Source organism: Salvelinus namaycush, chromosome 11, assembly GCF_016432855.1.
Source record: "Salvelinus namaycush isolate Seneca chromosome 11, SaNama_1.0, whole genome shotgun sequence".
NCBI classification, from domain to species: domain Eukaryota; kingdom Metazoa; phylum Chordata; class Actinopteri; order Salmoniformes; family Salmonidae; genus Salvelinus; species Salvelinus namaycush.
In genome coordinates this window covers 11,622,708-11,647,542 of record NC_052317.1, presented here as the reverse complement: position 1 = coordinate 11,647,542, position 24,835 = coordinate 11,622,708, and the positions used below count along the sequence as shown (strand labels likewise).

At 44.7% G+C, this 24,835-nt stretch overlaps 1 pseudogene; it reads right to left on the bottom strand.

The window, feature by feature from the left end:
- Window positions 1–6,467: 6,467 nt before the first annotated feature.
- On the bottom strand, window positions 6,468–9,454 carry LOC120055819 (annotated as a pseudogene).
- Between the last annotated feature and the right edge of the window lie 15,381 nt (window positions 9,455–24,835).

Here is a 24,835-nt window from a genome sequence, read left to right as displayed (position 1 = left end):
AGTATTTGAATAGATTTTCGATTACATTTGTATTGAGGTCAGAGTGATTAGAGGGACAATAGAGTGCTGAGTACCATGCAAGTTTGGTAGGCTACTAATGACCATCAGCAGCATCAGAGCTTGGAGAAGCCTAGTTACCGTGCCTAAACGGTCACGTGTAATTTGACTGCGGTCATGACTTGTGACTGCCGGTGTGGCTGTAATACGGTCACCATAACAGCCCTAACTTCCTCATCTCTGAACCCCACACAATTATTTGTAAAGTCTCTCAGTCGAGCAGTGAATTTCAAACACAGATTCAACCATAAAGATCAGGGAGGTTTTCCAATGCCTCGCAAAGAAGGGAAACTATTGGTAGATGGGTATAAATAAAAAAGCAGACGTTGAATATCCCTTTGAGCATGGTGAAGTTATTAATTACACTTGGGATAGTGTATCAATAAAACCCAATCACTACAAACATATAGGTGGGCTTCCTAACTTAGTTGCCGGAGATTAAGGAAACCGCTCAGGGGCTTCCCCCGTCTGTGCTCACCTCTCCCAAGGTTCCGTTCATATGGTCCCCAGCTACTGACCGGGCGTTCCGGGATCTCAAACACCGTTTCATCACAGCTCCTATCTTGGTTCATCCTGACCCGTCTCGCCAATTCGTGGTGGAGGCCGATGCTTCAGATATCAGAGTGGAAGCTGTCTTGTCCCAGCATTCTACTCTGGACCTCAAGTTACATCCCTGTGCCTTCTTCTCCCATCGCCTCAATGCCATGGAGAGGAACTACGTTGTGGGGAATCGTAAGCTTCTCCCGGTGAAGATGGTGTTGGAGGAGTGGAGGCACTACCTGGAGGGAGCGGAACATCAGTTCATTGTGTGAACCGACCACAAGAACCTGGAATATCTCCGCACCGCCAAACGTCTCAATTCCAGGCAAGCTAGATGGGCCCTGCTTTTCACCCGGTTGTACTTCTCCCTCTCATACTGACCGGGATCCAAGAATGTCAAGCCGGATGCGCTATTGCGCCGCTATAGCCCCACGGTTACAACACCGGAACCTGAGACCATCCTTCCCACCTCGTACCTCAACTGGGGGATAGGGAAGCAGGTTTGTGAGGTGCAGCGTTCCCAGCCAAACCCGGGGTGGGCAGATAACCGGATGTTTGTTCCTGACGTGGTCCGCTCCTCGGTCCTGGAGTGGGCCCACTCCTCCAGGCTTGCCTGCCACCCGGGCACCCGTCGGACTCTGGCCTTTGTGCGACAAAACTTTTGGTGGCCTACCATGATTCCTGACTTCTCCGTGTTCGTCGCCGCATGCACGGTCTGTGCGCAGAACAAGACTCCTCGGAAAGCTCTGGCTGGTCTCCTTCAAACTCTGCCTGTCCCTCATCGTCCCTGGTCTCTCATAGCCCTGGACTTTGTCACGGGTCTCCCCCCATCTGAAGGCAACACCGCCATCCTGACAGTAGTGGATCGGTTTTACAAAGCCGCTCAGTTCATTCCTCTCCCCAAAGCAACCCTTCGCCAAAGAGATGGCCCAGCTCAAGGTGCAGCACATCTTCTGGATCCATGGACTCCCAGTAGACATTGTCTCTGACCGGGGTCCTCAGTTCTCGTCCCGGTTCTGGAAAGCGTTCTGCACACTCATTGGGTCGTCGGCCAGCCTGTCCTTCGGGTTCCACCCACAGTCCAACAGCCAGTCGGAGCGAGCCAACCAAGACTTTGAAACTTCTCTTCGCTGCCTGGTCTCCGCCAACCTCACCACCTGGAGCCAGCAACTAGTGTGGGTCGAATACGCAAACAACACCCTTTCTTGCTCTGCCACGGGTTTCTCTCCCTTTGATTGTTCCCTGGACTATCAGCCCCCGCTCTTCCCTGAGCAAGAGGAAGAAGAGGTCGGCATACCTTCGGCCCAGATGTTTGTACGCCGCTGTCGTCGTACCTGGAAGAGAGCCCGGTCGGCTCTTCTCAAGACCACCTCCAGGTATCGACAACAAGCGGACCGCCACCGGACCCCGGCTCCCCAGTATTGTCTCGGACAGAAGGTATGGCTGTCCACCCGGGATCTGCTCCTCCGGGTGGAGTCCGGCAAACTTTCCCCCCTGTTTATCTGCCCTTTCCCAAGGTCATTAGCACCTCTGCTGTTCGTCTTCTGTTGCTCCGTACCCTCTGTATTCATCCCACTTTTCATGTGTCTAAAATCAAACCCATGTCTAACAGCCCTTTGTCTCCTGTTTCCAAGGTTTAATTTATACCTGTGTTCACCCTACCTGACACCCTAGACCCACTCCAATTTGCTTACCGCCCCAATAGGTCCACAGACGACGCAATTGCAATCACACTGCACACTGCCCTAACCCATCTGGACAAGAGGAATACCTATGTAAGAATGCTGTTCATCGACTACAGCTCAGCATTTAACACCATAGTACCCTCCAAACTCGTCATTACCCTGGGTCTCGATCCCGCCCCGTGCAACTGGGTCCTGGACTTTCTGACGGGCCGTCCCCAGGTGGTGAGGGTAGGAAACAACATCTCCACCTCGCTGATCCTCAACACTGGGGCCCCACAAGGGTGCGTTCTCAGCCCTCTCCTGTACTCCCTGTTCACCCATGACTGCGTGGCCATGCACGCCTCCAACTCAATCATCAAGTTTGCAGACGACACTACAGTGGTAGGCTTGATTACCAACAACGACGAGACGGCCTACAGGGAGGAGGTGGGGGCCCTTGGAGTGTGGTGTCAGGAAAATAACCTCACACTCAACGTCAACAAAACAAATGAGATGATCGTGGACTTCAGGAAGCAGAGGGAGCACCCCCCTATCTACATCGACGGGACAGTAGTGGAGAACGTGTAAAGTTTTAAGTTCCTCAGCGTACACATCACGGACAAACTGAAATGGTCCAGCCACACAGACTGCGTGGTGAAGAAGGGGCAACAGCGCCTCTTCAACCTCAGGAGGCTGAAGAAATTTGGCTTGTCACCAAAAACACTCACAAACTTTTACAGATGCACAATCAAGAGCATCCTGTCGGGCTGTATCACCGCCTGGTACGGCAACTGCTCCGCCCACAACCGCAAGGCTCTCCAGAGGGTAGTGAGGTCTGCACAACGCATCACCGGGGGCAAACTACCTGCCCTCCAGGACACCTACACCACCCGATGTCACAGGAAGGCCAAAAAGATCATCAAGGACAATAACCACCCGAGCCACGGCCTGTTCACCCCACTATCATCCAGAAGGTGAGGTCAGTACAGGTGCATCAAAGCTGGGACCGAGAGACTGAAAAACAGCTTCTATCTCAAGGCCATCAGACTGTTAAACAGCCATCACTAACATTGAGTGGCTGCTGCCAACATACTGACTCAAATCTCTAGCCACTTTAATAATTAAAAATTGGATGTAATAAATGTATCACTAGTCACTTTAAACAATGCCACTTTATATAATGTTTACATACCCTACATTACTCATCTCATATGTATATACTGTACTCTATACCATCTACTGCATCTTGCCTATGCCGTTCGGCCATCGCTCATCCATATATTTATATGTACATATTCCTATTCATTCCTTTACACTTGTGTGTATAAGGTAGTTGTTGTGAAATTGTTAGATTAATTGTTAGATATTACTGCATGGTCGGAACTAGAAGCACAAGCATTTCGCTACACTCGCATTAACATCTGCTAACCATGTGTATGTGACCAATAAAATTTGATGATGAAATATGAACTAATTTACATTTGTCATTCAGGAGACTCTCTTATCCAGAGCGACTAGTGAGTACATACATTTTCATATTTGTTGCTATTGGTCCCCCGTGGGAATCAAACCCACAACCCTATGCTCTACCATCTGAGCCACACGGGACTAATTTACCACCTGGTGATATCACCAGGCAGGCCAAAACTCCTACCCACCAAAACAGGAAGAAATTTCAGGCAGTCTTTTCAAACAACTCTTATACACTAAAAGGGCATGATCATAATTTTCACAATTTCACAGTATTATTTCAACCTCATAGTGTGGAAATATACACTGCTCAAAAAAATAAAGGGAACACTAAAATAACACATCCTAGATCTGAATGAATGAAATATTCTTATTAAATACTTTTTTCTTTACATAGTTGAATGTGCTGACAACAAAATCACACAAAAATTATCAACGGAAATCAAATTTATCAACCCATGGAGGTCTGGATTTGGAGTCACACTCAAAATGAACTACAGGCTGATCCAACTTTGATGTAATGTCCTTAAAACAAGTCAAAATGAGGCTCAGTAGTGTGTGTGGCCTCCACGTGCCTGTATGACCTCCCTACAACGCCTGGGCATGCTCCTGATGAGGTGGCGGATGGTCTCCTGAGGGATCTCCTCCCAGACCTGGACTAAAGCATCCGCCAACTCCTGGACAGTCTGTGGTGCAACGTGGCGTTGGTGGATGGAGCGAGACATGATGTCCCAGATGTGCTCAATTGGATTCAGGTCTGGGGAACGGGCGGGCCAGTCCATAGCATCAATGCCTTCCTCTTGCAGGAACTGCTGACACTCCAGCCACATGAGGTCTAGCATTGTCTTGCATTAGGAGGAACCCAGGGCCAACCGCACCAGCATATGGTCTCACAAGGGGTCTGAGGATCTCATCTCGGTACCTAATGGCAGTCAGGCTACCTCTGGCGAGCCCATGGAGGGCTGTGAGGCCCCCCAAAGAAATGCCACCCCACACCATGACTGACCCACCGCCAAACCGGTCATGCTGGAGGATGTTGCAGGCAGCAGAACGTTCTCCACGGCGTCTCCAGACTGTCACGTCTGTCACATGTGCTCAGTGTGAACCTGCTTTCATCTGTGAAGAGCACAGGGCGCCAGTGGCGAATTTGCCAATCTTGGTGTTCTCTGGCAAATGCCAAACGTCCTGCACGGTGTTGGGCTGTAAGCACAACCCCCACCTGTGGACGTCGGGCCCTCATACCACCCTCATGGAGTCTGTTTCTGACCGTTTGAGCAGACACATGCACATTTGTGGCCTGCTGGAGGTCATTTTGCAGGGCTCTGGCAGTGCTCCTCCTGCTCCTCCTTGCACAAAGGCAGAGGTAGCGGTCCTGCTGCTGGGTTGTTGCCCTCCTACGGCCTCCTCCACGTCTCCTGATGTACTGGCCTGTCTCCTGGTAGCGCCTCCATGCTCTGGACACTACGCTGACAGACACAGCAAACCTTCTTGCCACAGCTCGCATTGATGTGCCATCCTGGATGAGCTGCACTACCTGAGCCACTTGTGTGGGTTGTAGACTCCGTCTCATGCTACCACTAGAGTGAAAGCACCGCCAGCATTCAAAAGTGACCAAAACATCAGCCAGGAAGCATAGGAACTGAGAAGTGGTCTGTGGTCACCACCTGCAGAACCACTCCTTTATTGGGGGTGTCTTGCTAATTGCCTATAATTTCCACCTGTTGTCTATTCCATTTGCACAACAGCATGTGAAATTTATTGTCAATCAGTGTTGCTTCCTAAGTGGACAGTTTGATTTCACAGAAGTGTGATTGACTTGGAGTTACATTGTGTTGTTTAAGTGTTCCCTTTATTTTTTTGAGCAGTGTATATAAAACACTGTAAAATCACATTTTTAAGAGACTCAACCTGCACTGCTCCAGTCCAAATAAACTCTAAATCATTGAACCTAGTTGGGAAATATGCTCCTGTAGGCTGCTTCTCTATACAAGTCTAGATAGCATTTTAGACAGTTATGATTGCGATGTTCTTTGGGCAGCAATTTACTCTCATTAAGTGGCATTGTAAGATATAGTGGTAGATTGCTTCTGGTGCTAAGAATTACAGTAGGGGACATCTTTCCATGCAACACACCTAGTTATTTGGTTATCACTCATTTGGTTTTGACCATTTACACAGTAGCTTCAGTTGTGGAACGCTATCTCTAACGGAAGTCTCTTATTAAAGAGATCCGTTAAGTTTTGCTTTCCATGAGTTTCTAGGAATTTTCTTGACGTCTCTGCCTAATTTGCAGGGCCCTTTACACAAGGATGTGCTAGAAGTTCGTAGAAGCTTGACTAGATAAGGATTTAACCAAATGTCTTAACCTGGTGATCTACTTAACCCTAACCACTGATTCCCCCAAACCATGTAAACCTTATCTGGGTGGATAATGAGATGCCAGATGGTCTATCCTTAGTGTGCAAATTCAAAATCAATACATTTGTCTAGCAGTTGGTTTCCTGTTTTCTTTAACTCTATTTACATAGGTCTTTTAAATTTACGATGAAACTGTAGGCCTGTTTCTTACAAAAATAGTACCCTCCTGGATTCTACATGTACCTAACCTTTGATATATGGCTGGTGTGGTTGTCTTGCCCTCATTCGCCTAGTCACTTTAGAAAATGATTTACTTGTTCTCATACCAACAACAAATCCATTCATCTTGTCCCAGCAAACAGACAGCGCTCACACAGCTCTTTCACCATTAAACATTTATTCATCGTCTTCGCTCCACTTCCAGCTATGCAAAGATTCAAAAATGACCAGAATTCAGAAATTAAATGTTAAACGTTATTCAAATGCTCATGATCAGACTATGTAAGATGTTCTACATGTAACTAAGTTAAATTAAGACTAACAAATGGTTATACTACACATAATGGGTCAAAATAAAAACACTGGCTAACTAAAGACCTTAATATTAATCTGACCATCCACATGAAAGTCAACATTGTTGAGCTTGAATTGATCCTTGTGAGCGCAAGAGCCAAAGCTGAACATTTATTGCACCAGGATGAATGATCTGCAGTAGTAATAGTAGAGAAAATGGCCATCACGGTTTGCCGTGGATCCCAGTCCAGCATTAGGGGAGGGGCATCTCGTAGAGACGTGGTGAGAAGCGATGGGGACATCCAGTCTGAGCTAGCAGTCTTCCTGCCTTCAGCGCAGACCTTCATAAACATCACCTCACAGTCCATTGAGAAACCCACCTCAAACCTGCAGAGGAAAAGAAAGAGAGACAGAAAAGTGAGTACATCAAGTGCATCCAAAACATCAAGTGCATAAATAAATAAAATGTCCTTGAAGTTCTGTCAAAAAAATGAGTTGAGTAGGTTGAGTAATCTAATTTGACAACTATGGTCATGTAAATACAATATGAAAGTGCACAAACCCCATACCACACAATAAATGTATCTGAGGTATTGGGTGTGTGTGCGATGGTGGTTCTTTCCACTGTGCAAATTGCGGTGGATAGAAGATGGGGGACGAGGGTTGCGTACGTGGAGGGGTCTTTGGCTCCATCCGAGGGGGGCGTAAAGGCAGGGTTAGGAGCGGTGGTCCATGGGTACGTTCATCTTCATCTCGTTCTCCAGGATCTGGACCAGCTGCTGCATGGAGGGCAGGTGACCCGACTCCAGCTTGGACCACACTGGCACATCTGCCCAGGGAGGTACAAACACATCAACTCTCAACACTTCTGTGTGGTATTTTACAATGACGTCTATGCAGGGTCCGTAAAGGATTTGTGCATACTTACGCAAAGTGAGCCTTACCGTTTAATGTGACTTCAAAAGCTCCTGTTGACATACACTGGTTTTCAATCATGTTGCTGAAAAAGAATACCATCATGCAGGCATAAATCTGAAAGAGAAATTCAATATCACCATCAATCAATTACGAGCAAAAGTTGAACTTCAAGTTAAAATGTTTCATTGGTCAATATGCACATCGGTTCTGCCAAGGACAAGGGCGCAAAATTCCATAGCCCTTCTGTCTGTGTACCCAGCCCAGGGAAACACACCAACATGTTACCTTGGAGATCCAGGTTGACAATACACACAAACAAAGACTGCATCATCTACTCACTGTCCCAAATGAGTCATTAATGACATCCCATGGGTACAGTGTGTCTCTTGAGGTACTGACTATTCTTGTCTACATCTACCCTTTAATTTCCATTAGAGCCGGTATGCCTGTGATGCTAACACCAAGTGTTATGTCAAATTTTAAACATACGAGAGAGTCTTACCTTATTCTCCTGACCCCAGACCCAGATGCCTGGGGCTTGCATACCGCAGAGGGCGAAGGGGTCCTTGCCGATAATGATCAGTCCGATCAGTGCCAGCTTGAACATGGACAGGAAGGAAGCAACGTGGCTGAGGACAGCAAACAAGAAGATAATAACGTCAACTTCCAGAGAGACGGTTCTACCCAAAGACAGGCTGCACCACTATATAACTAATTTTATAAACATACATACAGATATACTTTTTTTTTTTTTTTTTTACTTTATCCGTTATCATACAAGACAATATTTTGCTTTAGATGGCAGGAAATGGCAGTTACAAGTGTCCGAAAAAGCAAAAACCTCTGAGTTCAAAGGAGGGCAACTTGTTGATAACAACCACAAGGGAGAATACATTGCAACACGCGTCAAGTGTTTACACAGTATGGTGGCACACAGTGTAATTTACCGGTAGAGGGGTAGAGGAAGGTAGTTCTCCCCCTCAATGCGGATGTCTGGGTACCGCTGGTACAAGACCTGCATGTACTCCTCAAACACCCGCTTATACCCTCAGGAGATGCTGGGTGAGAGAAGGAGAGAGAAATAGACAAACCGGGCCACAGGGGAACAGACAGTGAGACACGCTGAAAAAAAACAGTCTTTAGAGTCAAGGCTATATACACTTGGCCACAGCCAAACAACCCTAAACATCAAAGAGTCCAAGGTTATCTTCGTTCCCTTGTTGTGACTTCCATGCATTGTATGCTGCCTGCAAAGCATGAGGTGACCTTCCATTGCTGTATTGCACACGGTTTATCTACTGTCCAAATGCATTATTAAAATACTTAAAAGGCATTTCACATTCCAAACACATCCCTTGGTCTGAGTTAATCCCATTCTCTTGACATGGTAGATATTAATCCAACCGGTAGTGACCACATGGGGACGCAAATCGCAAAATTAGCTATTTGACAGCGGAAGTAACTAGAATGGTATGTTTGTTTTTTTACAACCTCGCAACTACAGATTCATTAACAACAGACAAAACACGTTTGTAATTTAGTTACATAAACATTTGGATGTTGCTAGCTAACCAAAATACGGTGTTACATGGATACTGTAAGGATTCTTTGACTGCACCCACCCAATTTCCTGAGCAGAATTAGCTAACAGGATTTAACTAGCTGTTCACAGCTAACGTCATACGGCCAAGTAGCTGATGCTAGCTGAACAACAAGACAAGATGTCTGCTCAAAGTGTCTTGTTGTCCTCGCTTAACTTACCAGATTTGGAATTTAAGAAGTGGTCCTGTTGCAAACTGCATCTTCATTTTCTTAAGGCCGCTGTTATCAGCCGACGCAGCACAGTACAGGGAGAGAACTAGAAACAGGAGCGAAAAGGGTAGCCACCTCTTCGCCATTTCTCCTTCGATTTGTCCACCTGTGTCGTGAGAAACTATAGTGTAATCGGCGGCTCGCCTTCAAAATAAAAGTCCCCAATTGAAACTGATGCAAACGGATGAAAATAGCGGAATCATGCAACAATTTGACTAGATAATGCTAAACAAGTTTGTAATGTTGTTATATAAATTATACAAAATACAATAATTAGTTAACTTGACCAAAAACACTGTTGAAATTGCACTCTGTATGCAGTGGCGACTCATCATTCAGGGCAGAGCCCAACCTTTTTAGCAGATAAAATAAAAAAACATTTGTGGTTGCCTGTTTTGCATGTTATTTTGGGATTAATACGTGTCACATATCAGTTTGGAAACAATGTACAAAATCGTATAATTGAGATAATAAAGCCACATACAAACATGGTCTCTTTTTTGCTTTCTTGAGTAAGGCAGCTCCAAAATGCAGGTGGAGGGGCAGCCGGCAGAAAATACAGAGCGTAAGGTAATCTCTAGCTGCGCCATGATTGGCTCAGTGTTCTGCCACTCAGGGGATACTACATCACTGCAAAATCTACAGGGAGAGCTAGAAAGTTCAAGCCCCTTTGGGTGCTGCCATAGATTTACATCAGAAGTGCCAATCCAAGGCTCAAGGTCATTGGCCACTGATAAAACGACCTCAAATCACGTTAAATCTACCGTAGCTTTGATTGGACTGATCGTGTTAACATCATACGTTAAAAACTATAGCTAGCAAGCTAGACAAGCAGTCGTCATAAATCAAGTCGACGATCTACTGGCAAATCCTTTTCTTGTCATATGAAGAGAAATTATAGATAAAACGTATCGGTGCTCATCGGCCATTGGACATAAACATTACACATCGTTGCAAAGCAATCACTAGCCTGCTATTCAGTGGAGTGGGTGTGTGGTCCAAGTCTGGGTTTAAGGGTCACTTTTCCAAGCTTAAAAGCATAAACATTCACATGCAACACTTTGGGACAGAAAAGCTAGTGAATACATTGGCCATGCTGTCAATCCTCTCCCTCAATGTGAGCAAGACAAAGGAGCTGATCGTGGACTACAGGAAAAAGCGGGCCGAACAGGCGGGCCGAACAGGCCCCCAGTAGTGGAGCGGGTCGAGAGTTTCAAGTTCCATGGTGTCCACATCACCAACGACTATCATGGTCCAAACATACCAAGACAGTTGTGAAGAGGGCACAACAAAACCTTTTCCCCCTCAGAAGACTGAAAAGATTTGGCATGGGTCCTCAGATCCTCAAAAGATTCTACAGCTGCACCATGGAGAGCATCCTGACCGGTTGCATCACTGCCTGGTATGGCAACTGCTTGGCATCTGACCGTAAGGTGCTATAGAGTGTAATGCGTACGGCCCAGTACATCACTGGAGCCAAACTTCCTGTCATCCAGGACCTCTATAATAGGCGGTGTCAGAGGAAAGGCCATAAAATTGGCAGAGACTCCAGTCACCCAAGTTATAGACTGTTTTCTCTGCTACCGCACGGCAAGCGGTACCGTAGTGCCAAGTCTAGGACCAAAAGGCTCCTCAACAGCTTCTACCCCCAAACCATAAGACTGCTGAACAATTAATCAAATGGCCACCAGACTATTTACATTGATCCCCCTCCCTTTGTACACTGCTGCTACTCGTTGTTTATTATCTATGCATAGTCACTTCACACCTACCTACATGTACAAATGACCTGAACTAACCTGTACCCCCGCACATTGACTCGGTACCGGTACCCCCTGTAAATAGCCTCGTTATTGTTATTCTTATTGTGTTACTTTTTATTATTATTTTTTACTTTAGTCTATTTGATAAATATTTTCTTAACTCTTCTTGAACTGCACTGTTGGTTAAGGGCTTGTAAGTAAGCATTTCACGGTAAGGTCTACACCTGTTGTATTCGGCGCATGTGTCAAATAAAGTTTTATTTGATTTGATTGCCAGACTTTTCATGACAAATTTGACCACAGGAAGGACCGCCGCGCCAAAATCCTGTTCAAGTGAGCACAGCACAATGGTGAGTCCAAAAATGTATTGTATGCTGCTTCATAAATTATGTACTATTCCAGGGAGATATGTATAGTGTAGCTAAGAAAGTAATACTATGTGTATGTTGTGTAGTAAGCTGTTAGTAGCCCATGTGCCTCACCCTGATAATTTGGTCCCTTTCCCAATCATAACCTAGCCTAGTGTTCTGACTTGGTGGTGCACATGTAGCCTATAGCCTGTTTTAGAGAAACGTCATCAAATATTTTAAGAGCTTTCATTGTCTGCCTATATGCCCTTTTTATTTATCTTACGGTTCTGTCTTGGTGTACAGAGAGAAAACTGTAAGAACGGCCCATGTTCAGAATTCTGTCGCTGTACATTTCAATAGTGCTGAACAAATAGTTATATTGACTACATCCGTCCTAGTTCGCTCATTAATGTCTTAATCAAAATAGTTTGTACATCTCAACTGTCAGTAGGAACCACATTTGTTTAAGCAAGTCAGCCATATCAGCTATGTTTTTTAAAAAGGCATTAAATGAGGCTGAATGAACTGTTTCGCTGCCAGACAAGGCTCCACTGATAGCCAGATGTAGCAGTGATAAGGATTCACTCCATGGTGCTGAAAAGAAAGCTCTGCTGTTGGGACAGCTTTATGTAGGCCCTAACAGTTTGTGGGCATTGTTTGTCACAGTTATAGTGAAATTAATGTATTGTTTAGTGTTGTGGCTTCGCTGGCACGCATCTAAAAACATTTTTGGGGGTTTGCCCCACCAAGATTTACATGCTAAAATCACCACTGTGTGTATGTATAGACTTCAGAATTGCCAGTGGTGTAAAGTACTGTCAGCGTGTGTAAAAGAGGCGAAGTCAGGTGCATGAGAGTAGCGTGATGTAAACAGGCACACTTTATTAAAGTTCCAAAGCGAGAGCACAACATAAATAAAATGCTCTCAAAAACATGGAACATAACAAAAGGAAAGCACGTAAAAAGACACCACAGCAACATGAAACAATTACACACAAAACATGATGGGAAGCAGAGGTTAAATACAAGTAGCTTAATTGGGGAAATGAAAACCAGGTGTGTATGGAAACAAGACAAGACAAATGGATATGAAAAATGGAGCGGCGATGGCTAGAAAGCCGGTGACGTCGATTGCCGCCCGAACAAGGAGAGGAGCCGACTTCAACGGAAGTCGTGACAAGTACTGAAGTAAAAATACATTAAAGTACTAGTTCAGTAGTTTTTTGGGGTATCTGTACTTAACTACTCATATTTTTGACTACTTTTACTTTTACTTAGCTACATTCCGAAAGAAAATATAGTACTTTTTACTCCATACATTTTCCCTGACAACCCAAAGTACTCGTTATATTTTGAATGCTGAGCAGGACAGGGAAATTGTGAAATTGACGCACTTATCAAGAGAACACGTGGTCATCCCTACCGCCTATGGTCTGGCAGACTCACTTAACAGAAATGCATCTTTTGTAAATAATGTCTGAGTGTTGGAGTGTGCCCCTGGCTATCTGTAAATAATGTCTGAGTGTTGGAGTGTGCCCCTGGCTATCTGTAAATAATGTCTGAGTGTTGGAGTGTGCCCCTGGCTATCTGTAAATAATGTCTGAGTGTTGGAGTGTGCCCCTGGCTATCTGTAAATAATGTCTGAGTGTTGGAGTGTGCCCCTGGCTATCTGTAAATAATGTCTGAATGTTGGAGTGTGCCCCTGGCTATCTGTAAATAATGTCTGAATGTTGGAGTGTGCCCCTGGCTATCTGTAAATAATGTCTGAGTGTTGGAGTGTGTCCCAGGCTATCTGTAAATAATGTCTGAGTGTTGGAGTGTGCCCCTGGCTATCTGTAAATAATGTCTGAGTGTTGGAGTGTGCCCCTGGCTATCTGTAAATAATGTCTGAGTGTTGGAGTGTGCCCCTGGCTATCTGTAAATAATGTCTGAGTGTTGGAGTGTGCCCCTGGCTATCTGTAAATCATGTCTGAGTGTTGGAGTGTGCCCCTGGCTATCCATACATTTTAAAAACAAGAAAATGGTGCCCTCTGCTTTGCTTAATGTAAGGAATTTGAAATAATTTACACTTTTACTTCTAATTTTGATACTTAAGTATATTTTAGCAATTACATTTACTTTTGATACTTAAGTATATTTAAAACCAAACACTTTTAGACTTTTACTCAAATACTATTTTACTGAGTGACTTTCACTTTTACTTGAGTAACTTTCTATTAGGGTATGTATACTTTTCCTCACGTATGACAATTAGGTACTTTTTCCACCACTGAGAATTGCATTGGGGGCATACTTTTGCAATGCACAGCCTTAACAATGGCTCTTGGGTCAATGAAATGGGGTATCAGCCTACTCAGTGACACAAACAGATTACATTTATGAAGAGTTTACACAAATATTAGCATCATAGCTTTTATTACGGAGGTTTTACTGGGAGGGAAATCACCTCACTATTCAGCCCTAAACATTCATATTGTAATGTATAGCCTTTATGGATCTTGGGTCCATGAAATGGGGTATCAGCCTACTCACTGACACACACAGAACACAACTGTGAAGAGTTTTCACGAATATTAGCTTTGTAGCTCTTAGCTCTAGCCTAAATTCACCTGTTGGTTTTGACTGTTGATCTGCACTGTAAGGAGCTCGCGAATGCCTGGTATCCAAACATGCATGGCTTGAGAGATGCGGTCGCCGGTTGGAAAGGCACACACCTGTCTATAGCATGCTTTTGCTACAAATTGTCAGCATGCGCCATCAGAGCTGCATGCTCAAATTCAGCTTGGGCTCTCGTGTGTGGACAAGGCTGTTGGTCTTCTGCTGACAGAGCTCACTTTACGTTGCACAGATACCACTGAAACATTGTCATCTTTTTTTACGTCTTGATGTTCTTGTGTTAACTGGAAATGGTATTTCTGCAGTCAAATCCATCACTGTCAACCATGTTTTCCTGTCATTTCTTTTGGCTGACACTAGTTGTCATGGTCCTGCTCTCTCTCCTGTTCAGACAGTAGGGCTTGTAAGCCTACTGAACACTGGAGTGCAATGAAATATTTAGCCAGGTCACTGAATGTTTTCACGTGCCTCTGTATGATCAATGAGTTCTGATAAAACACAAGAAGTGGATCAATTACATTTTGAGTGCTGGTGAGCTGAGCCAGTTTTGCCTTCTGAGCATTTTTTAGGATGGCAACTTTCTCATCCATAGCTTTCACATATATCTTTGGTCTCTCTTTTTCTGAGAAATATTTTAATTCTCATCCATAGTTTCAGATTCCACATTACACATAGTCAACGTTTGCATACACAACATGTTCATCCGAGATGAAAACACCTTGCAACGTTTGGACTTCACAAATGGTGAAGTGATGTCAGCACTCCACGTGATGTCAGCACTCCACGTGAATCTCAATGAATGCACAACTCCACCACAATCCAACCAATTCCACAATTCCAATGGAAGTTTCAAACGATGCAATTAAAAATATTTTTTATGATTATGATTTTTGTACTTCTACCCCTTTTTTGTGATAGCCAATTGTTAGTTACAGTTTTGTCCCATCGCAACAACGCCAGTATGGACATGGGAGAGGCAACGGTCGAGAGCCATGCGTCCTCCGAAATACTACCCTGCCAAGCCACACTGCTTGCCTAACCCAGAAGCACCAATGTGACGGGGGAAACCCTGTACAACTGGCGACTGAAGTCAGCTTGCAGGCGCCCGGCCCACCACAAGGAGTCACTAGAGCACGATAGGACAAGGACATCCCGGCCAGCCAAACCCTCCCCTAACCCGGACGACGCTGTGCCAACCTCATGGGTCTCCCGGTCACGGCCGGCTGTGACACAGCCTGGGATTGAACCCGGGTCTGTAGTGACGCCTCAAGCACTGCGATGTCTTCTGTACTACTCTGATCCTGGCAACACCAACCTGCCTTTCTCTCACCGGACACTTCTGAACTCCAGCACCATGGGTACTCCTACAACACACAGCTTTTTCCACTGATACTACACATTTCTTTGTCTCATGCCCTCCTGGACACTTCTCACATCTAGGAATCACCCACCTACACACTGCTGCAGCATGACCATAAGCTTGGCACTTAAAACACCGTAATGGGTTGGGACAAAAGCTCTCACAGGATAACTGACACATCCTAACTTGACTTTGCCGGGTAAAGACTGCATCAAAACTCAGGACAGACAGTGTTTTTTTATGTTTTACCACGCTTTCCATCGGGTCTGTCGCACCAAACGACGGGAATCTTCAATTTCAGTTGGTATTCCTCAACACTTAACGCCACTCCAGTTATCACTCCTTTCATTAGCGCCCTGCTCCGGAGAGCAAAGCAAGTCACAGGTCTTGTCCCTAGGCACTGCCTCTGGATGGAAGAAATGCCAAAAATCATCAAGTCCACTTCGAGTTACTTTAAACCGATTCAACAGTCCCTAACCTCTTCTCCACCTATCCTGATACCATATATGGATCAGCCAGAAAGCAAGGATCTATTCACTCCAAAAATCTCACTCCCACTTGGCCAGAATCATCCTTGTCATCATCGGGACGAGGCCCGAACTCTGCGGTCTTCATTGCACCTGCCACCGCAGGTAATTCCTCCTCACTCTTGTCAGGTTCAATTTCTGAGCTACTGGAGTACGTTTTTTTCTCATTTTTGTACCTGACGCCAATCTTCCTCACCACACCGCTTCCCACACTCAGCTACTTTCCTTCCTCCTCGCTGTCCATTTCCACATCTCCACGCTCTTTCCGCTTCTTCATCTGCTGTAATAACAAACTGTTCAAATTAGGGATCAACATGGGTAACCGGGACTGTCCTGGGAACACTTCACATTTCCCCCAAAAAATGTAATGGCAAGACCCAGGAAATTACAAAATGTTCACAAAAATGTCTACAGTAATACAATTCCACACAACATGCGCAGCATCAGATTAGCAAAACATTTTTATAGCATATTATCCAAACAGGTTGTCGCATGGAAGCCTTTGGCCTAGCGTATGTGCTGACCAACTGGCAGGTGTCTTCACTGACATTTTCAACATGTCCCTGATTGAGTCTGTAATACCAACATGTTTCAAGCAGACACCATAGTCCCTGTGCCCAAGAACACAAAGGCAACCTGCCTAAATGACTACAGACCCGTAGCACTCACGTCCGTAGCCATGAAGTGCTTTGAAAGGCTGGTAATGGCTCACATCAACACCATTATCCCAGAAACCCTACACCCACTCCAATTTGCATACCGCCCAAACAGATCCACAGATGATGCAATCTCTATTGCACTTCACACTGCCCTTTCCCACCTGGACAAAAGAAACACATATGTGAGAATGCTATTCATTGACTACAGCTCAGCGTTCAACACCATAGTACCCTCAAAGCTCATCACGAAGCTAACGATCCTGGGACTAAACACCTCCCTCTGCAACTGGATCCTGGACTTCCTGACGGGCCAACCCCAGGTGGTGAGGGTAGGTAGCAACACATCTGCCACGCTGATCCTCAACACTGGAGACCCCCAGGGGTGCGTGCTCAGTCCCCTCCTGTACTCCCTGTTCACCCACGACTGCGTGGCCAGACACGACTCCAACACCATCATTAAGTTTGCAGACGACACAACAGTGGTAGGCCTGATCACCGATAACGACGAGACAGCCTATAGGGAGGAGGTCAGAGACCTGGCCAGGTGGTGCCAGAATAACAACCTATCCCTCAACGTAACCAAGACTAAGGAGATGATTGTGGACTACAGGAAAAGGAGGACCGAGCACGCCCCCCTTCTCATCGACGGGGCTGTAGTGGAGCAGGTTGAGAGCTTCAAGTTCCTTGGTGTCCACATCACCAACAAACTAGAATGGTCCAAACACACCAAGACAGTCGTGAAGAGGGCACGACAAAGCCTATTCCCCCTCAGGAAACTAAAAAGACTTGGCATGGGTCCTGAGATCCTCAAAAGGTTCTACAGCTGCAACATTGAGAGCATCCTGACTGGTTGCATCACTGCCTGGTATGGCAATTGCTCGGCCTCCGACCGGAAGGCACTACAGAGGGTAGTGCGTACGGCCCAGTACATCACTGGGGCTAAGCTGCCTGCCATTCAGGACCTCCGTGCCTGTGCTGGGGCCTGCTGCTGTGATGAGCAAGCTACCCCCCCCCCCCCCCCCCCCCACACCCCCCTTCCAATGCGCTCAAGAAAAAAATTTGTTCTGAATGTATAACGTTTCAAAATGCAATTACGGGAACAACACTGCGCTGGAAGCTTCATCCCCTTGTCCTTATAGAAGAGAGGGGTATCTCAGCTGTATTTCTCAACTCTCAACATTCAGCTCAATAGCAACTATTTTACAGCCAAGATATTTTATATGGCTTTGAGATATGGAGCAGTGCGCGCAGGGCCGAATGAAGAAATCATAGGCCCCGGGGCTTAGTTTTGTTTTTATACCACACAAATGACTGAAATGATTGGCTACTCTGACTGACAAACTGACATTAATCTGGTCTTGAATTTTTTTTTAAACAATAGCCCAGGCCAATGAAGCGACACACAGATTGTACAATATTAGGAGGAAATAAATATACATTATATCATAGGCTAATCCAGTGGCACACTAACTCACCTAATGATGAAGCCATAGGCTACGGTGATGGTCGACACGCTCGTCGTGGCAATAGCCTATCTCAAGATGAGCTACTTTGAAAAACAGTGCTGTTAGCTAAAAATGGGAGTTATTGAGAATGTTTTTCTTCTCTTCTACAGACAGATTTAGTCTTCTCTTTTCAGCAGTAGGTATTTGCTTTCCAAACTGTACGTTTCCCCCGCAATTATATTTTGAAATCTGCAAAAGGCAAACCGACAGCCGCAACCAACCAAAGAAATATAATCCATAATGGCAGTTCCTATTCAAGTTAAGACCGGCATCCATTGCTAGTGTACCCATGAGTGTAGCCTTTTCCAGCAGTCAAATCACCTAGCGGCCTCACGGGTAGAATGTTCATATTTTTCATAATTTCATAATTAATAAACGTTATTTAAAATAAAACGAAAATCCAGTGTTTCTATGTCAAACAGTTGTGTTATGTGTCAGTCGTCTGTGATGTATATAAAGTGTAATATTGGGATGCAAACTCAAAATTGAATACATTTCAACTCTATATCTGACATGGTGTCTTCTTTTTTGTACGCCCATAACCAATTATGTAAGGTGTATACTTTTATTTCAAAGTAGATGTATTTAAGACTACTGATTTAGCCTACTGAAGTAAAAGGTTAACAGTCAAATTGCCAGGGTAAGAGGTTACGAAACCCTTCTATGGATTATATGTCTATGCTGTATATTTGGCATGCATGCTGCCCAAACTGCGGCCTTCCCCACTGAAGGTGTAACGGATGTGAAATGGCTAGCTAGTTAGCGGTGGTGCGCGCTAATAGCCTTTCAATCGGTGACGTCACTTGCTCTGAGACCTTGAAGTAGTGGTTCCCCTTGCTGTGCAAGGGCCGCGGCTTTTGTGGAGCGATGGGTAACGATGCTTCGTGGGTGACTGTTGTTGATGTGTGCAGAGGGTCCCTGGTTCGCGCCCGGGTCGGGGCGAGGGGACGGACTAAAGTTAAACTGTTACAAAGGCATACCGGTAACTCTCAAAATAAAGGAAACACTTGAGTAAGCGAGGGAAACAAAGTATATGTTATGGTGTAGGAGTGCATTTACCTGCCATGGTTTAAGTCCACTTATAGAATTTATGCCAAGGAGCATTGAAGCTCTTCTGGCAGCTCATGGTGGCGCATCACACTTTGTTGGTGTTTCCTTTATTTTGGCAGATACCTGTATGTGCTTGTGATAAAAAGTAATACCATTTTCTATAAACTTATAAATCTTCTGTGGCTAAATTATGCTCTCTGGTGTATTTTGAACATTTAGAGCGGGCTCCTGTGGTTGGATAAAAAATGTGTATAATAAAAATATGAAGTTACTTTTATTATTATTTTTTGCCTCTTGGGCCCAGCCCCTGACACACACAATTGACCAGTCACATTTATTTATTATGGGATTGGGATTGAGATCCGGGCTCGTCACTGGCCATGGCAGAACACTGACATTCCTGTCTTGCAGGAAATCACTCACAGAACGAGCAGTCTGGCTGGTGGCATTGTCATGCTGGAGGGTCATGTCAGGATGAGCCTGCAGGAAGGGTACCACATGAGGGAGGAGGATGTCTTCCCTGTAACGCACAGCGTTGAGATTGCCTGCAATGACACAAGCGCAGTCCGATGATGCTGTGACACACCACCCTAGACCATAACGGACCCTCCACCTCCAAATTGATCCCTCTCTAGAGTACAGGCCTCGGTGTAATGTTCATTCCTTCGACAATAAACGTGAATCTGACCATCACCCCTGGTGAGACAAAACCATGACTCATCAGTGAAGAGCACTTTTTGCCAGTCCTGTCTGGTTCAGCGACGGTGGGTTTTGTGCTCATAGGCGACGTTGTTGTCGGTGATGTATGGTGAGGACCTGCCTTACAACAGGCCTACAAGCCCTCAGTCCAGCCTCTCTCAGCCTATTGCGGACAGTCTGAGCACTGATGGAGGGTTTGCGCGTTCCTGGTGTAACTCGGGCAGTTGTTGTTGTTGCCATCCTGTACCTGTCCCGCAGGTGTGATGTTTGGATATACCGATCCTGTGCAGGTGTTGTTACACGTGGTCTGCCACTGCGAGGACAATCAGCTGTCCGTCCTGTCTCCCTGTAGCTCTGTCTTAGGCGTCTCACAGTACGGACATTGCAATTTATTGCCCTGGCCACATCTGCAGTCCTCATGCCTCCTTGCAGCATGCCTAAGGCACATTCACGCAGGGACCCTGGGCATCTTTCTTTTGGTGTTTTTCAGAGTCAGTAGAAAGGCCTCTTTAGTGTCCTAAGTTTTCATAACTGTGACTTTAATTGCCTACCGTCTGTAAGCTGTTAGTGTCTTAACATCCGTTCCCCAGGTGCATGTTCATTAATTGTTGATGGTTCATTGAACAAGCATGGGAAACAGTGTTCAAACCCTTTGCAATGAAGATCTGTGAAGTTATTTGGATTTTTACGAATATCTTTGAAAGACAGGGTCCTGAAAAAGGGACGTTACTTTTTTTGCTGAGTTTAGGCGTCTACTACCGCTTCGGCGCTCAACGTCGCCAGTTTACTAACCACCAGTTCTGGCAACCCATCATTACGCACACCTGGCAACCTTCATCACGCACACCTGCGCCTCATCATTAGGCACACCTGGAATTCCTCACTTTTCTGATTACTTCCCCTTTATTTAGCCCTCTGTGTTCATCAGTCCATAGGTATTTTTAATTGTCTCACACATTAATTTCATTTCCCATGTTTGTGCATTTGTAGCTGTTCTGTATTAAACTCGCCTCCTGCACATGCTTTCTGACTCCAGGCGTATACTTAACGTCCTTCCTAACTCAGTTGCAGGAGAGGAAACCACTCAAGGATTTCACCATAAGGCCAATGGTGACTTAAAAACGGCTATAGAGTTTAATGGCTGTGATAGGAGAAAACTGAGGATGACAACATTTTAGTTACTCCACAATACTAACCTAATTGACAGAGTGAAAAGTAGGAAGCCTGTAGGGAAAAAAAATATTCCAAAACATGCATTTTACGCCTGAATTTATTTCGGCTTGCCAAAAAAAAGGGTTTGAGTACTTATTGACTCAAGACATTTCAGTTTAAAATGTTTTAAGTTGTTAAAAATTCTAAAAACATAATTCCACTTTGACATTATGGGGTATTGTGTGTAGGCCAGTGACACAAAATCGCAATTGAATCCATTTTAAATTCAGGCTGTAACAACAAAATGTGGACAAAGTCAAGGGGTGTGAATACCTCCTGAAGGCACAACAGGGAGGCAAACAACAAGGCTAGAGCAGAGGAACAGTAATATTGGTGAGTTGTATCTCCAGTGGTGTTTTTACAAATTGTTTTAAACATGAGCTGGTTAAAAAAAGAGGACCATGTCTTGCCAGTCACTGGTACAGAAATGGTGGAGAAATGCTGCACTGAGCTGTCAATGTTATGTCAGCACTGTTGCCTTTGTCTTAGGATCAGGCTGAATGCGTATGGTTGGTGGCACACATGTCAACAGCTCATATAGGCACAGTTTAGCTGAAACTCATCTCTTGACATGTAGGGTGGTAGTCTTCTTAAAAAATAATTTTAGAATTATTATTATTTTATAATAATTATAATTATTTTCACCTGACACCTTACAGTACGTAAATGGTGCTCACATAACTTTCATTAGCTGGCTAGGATTAGCATGCTAGCTAATTACAGTGACAGCTGTCAGTGAGTGCCCTATTTGTTATTTCTCTGCTACAGGTGGAAATCACCACAACGTTCCCACCCCGAAAGCCCGAATATGTATTAGCAGCCAGCGTCAGTCTTCAAGGTGACACCTCAACAAGAATTTCCGCTCTAGGATAGGAATTACAGGAATTACTGGAAATAGGTGCGGCAACTGTCTCTGAGGTGGCTCTTTAATATTAATGCCAACCAGCATTCAGTAGTAGGTGAACATTTACCTGTAAAATTGAATTATCCTTTTTTTATTATCTCAAGGATTAAAAGATTCAATTATCTCACTGGACACAACCAAGTGACTAATAATCTGCAATCATAACTGTCACCACCAACACCATTTGTCTGCTTAAACTGTCTGTGGGTTGAATATATAGTGCATTCGGAAAAGTATTCAGACCCCTTGACTTTTCCACATTTTGTGACGTTACAGCCTGATTCTAAAATGGATTAAAAATAAAACATTTCCCTCATCAATCAGCACACATTACCCCATAATGACAAAGTGAAAACAGGTTTTTAGAAATACCTTAAGTAAGTATTCAGAACCTTCGCTATGAAACTCGATATTGAGCTCAGGTGCATCCTGTTTCCATTGATCATCTTTGAGATGTTTCTACAACTTGGAGTCCACCTATTGTAAATTCAATTGATTGGACATGATTTGGAAAGGCACACACCTGTCTATATAAGGTTCCACAGTTGACAGTGAATGTCAGTGCAAAAACCAAGCCATGAGGTCGAAGGAACTGTAGTTATAGCTCTGAGACAGGATTGTGTTGAGGCACAGATCTTGGGAAGCGTACCAAAACATTTCTGCAGCATTGAAGGTCCCCAAGAACACAGTGGCTTCCATCATTCTAAAATGGAAGAAGTTTGGAACCACCAAGACTCTTCCTAGAGCTGACCACCTGGCCAAACTGAGCAATCGGGGGAGAAGGGCCTTGGTCAGGGAGGTGACCAAAACCCTGATGGTCTCTCTGACAGAGCTCCAGAGTTCCTCTGTGGAGATGGGAGAACCAACCAGAAGGACAACAATCTCTTAAGCACTCCACCAATCAGGCCTTTACGGTAGAGTGGCCAGACGGCAGCCATTACTCAGTAAAAGGTACATGACAGCCCGCTTGGCACCTAAAGGACTCGCAGACCATGAGAAACAAGATTGAACTCTTTTGCCTGAATGCCAAGCGTCACGTCTGGAGGAAACCTGTCACCATCCCTACGGTGAAGCACGGTGGTGGCAGCATCATGCTGTGGGGATGTTTTTCAGCAGCAGGGACTGGAATACCAGTCAGGATCGAGTGACAGATGAACGGAGCAAAGGACAGAGAGATCCTTGATGAAAACCTGCTCCAGAGTACTCAGGACCTCAGACTAGGGCAAAGGTTCACCTTCCAACAGAACAATGACCCTAAGCACACAGCCAAAACAATGCAGGAGTGGCTTCGGGACAAGTCTCTGAATGTCCTTGAGTGGCCCAGCCAGAGCCCGGACTTGAACACGATCGAGCATCTCTGGATTGACCTGAAAATAGTTGTGCAGTGACGCTCCCCATCCAACCTGACAGAGTGTGAGAGAATCTGCAGAGAAGAATGGGAGAAACTCCCCAAATACAGGTGTGCCATGCTTGTAGTTTCATACCCAAGAAGACTCGAGGCTGTAATCACTGCCAAAGGTGCTTCAACAAAGTACTGAGTAAAGGTTCTGAATACTTATGTAAATGAGATATTTCAGTTGTTGCTTTGTCATTATGGGATATTGTGTGTAGATTGATGGGGGAAAAAACAATTTAATCAATTTTAGAATAAGGCTGTAATTGTACAAAATATGGAAAAAGTCAAGGGGTCTGAATACTTTCCGAATGCACTGTATACTGAACAAAAATATACACGCAACATGCAACAATTTCAACAAAGCCAGTTTGGATGTCCTGGGCTGGCGTAGTTACACGTGGTCTGCGGTTGTGAGGCCGGTTGTACGTACTGCCAAATTCTCTAAAACGACATTGGAGGCGTCTTATGGTAGAGAAATTAACATTCAATCCTCTGGCAACAGCTCTGGTGGACAATCCTGCAGTCAGCATACCAATTGCATGCTCCCTCAACAATTGAGACGTCTGAGGTATTGTGTTGTGTGACAAAACTGCACATTTTAGAGTGGCCTTTTATTATCCTGAGCACAAGATGCACCTGTGTAACGATCATGCTGTTTAATCAGCTTCTAGATATGCCACACCTGTCAGGTGGTTGGATGATCTTGGCAGAAGAATAAATGTTCACAAACAGGGATGTAGACAAATTTGTGCACACAATTTGAGAGAAATAAGCTTTTTGTGGGTGTTGTTAGCAGTTGATGTTATTCTTCAATAACACAGACCCCAAAGCAAATCAGGGGGAGGAAAATAGGTTTATTCAAAGAGAACAAATCATGCAGGGCAGTAGATGTTCATGCTCCCTTGTCCTCAGTGACTCTCTCCACAGAACAAAGGAACAGGATGTAGTTTTATAACCCAGCCATAGCCTGTGGTGACCAATTACAATTCCTTGCAATAAAACTGGGCCAATGGCCAAATAACAAGTATCCTATTTCAGGTTCAATGTATAAACAATTTGGACCAATGAGAACTTGCCATGTAGCTATGAGTCCCGGTCTGAAATTCCTCCCATGTCTCTGACCCATTGATATTACAGAAAAAACACTATTTCCATTGATCATTAGTACTCTAATGACCTCTCGTCCTCTGCGTTGTGTATTTATCCTCAAAATATTCTTACAGTGTGGACAAATTCTGGGATATTTTATTTCAGCTCATGAGACATGGGACCAACACTTTATATTTTTGTTCAGTATATTTGTCAATTCTGATCATTGTTGGTTTGGGGATCATTAACCTACCTTACATTCCCCCCTATACAAGAATAAAGACAGTACTGAAATCTGAATCTGAAATTAAAATGTAATTGTCAATGCATTGCTCAAATGAACAGCAAACCTGGTTTCAAAAAACATATAAAG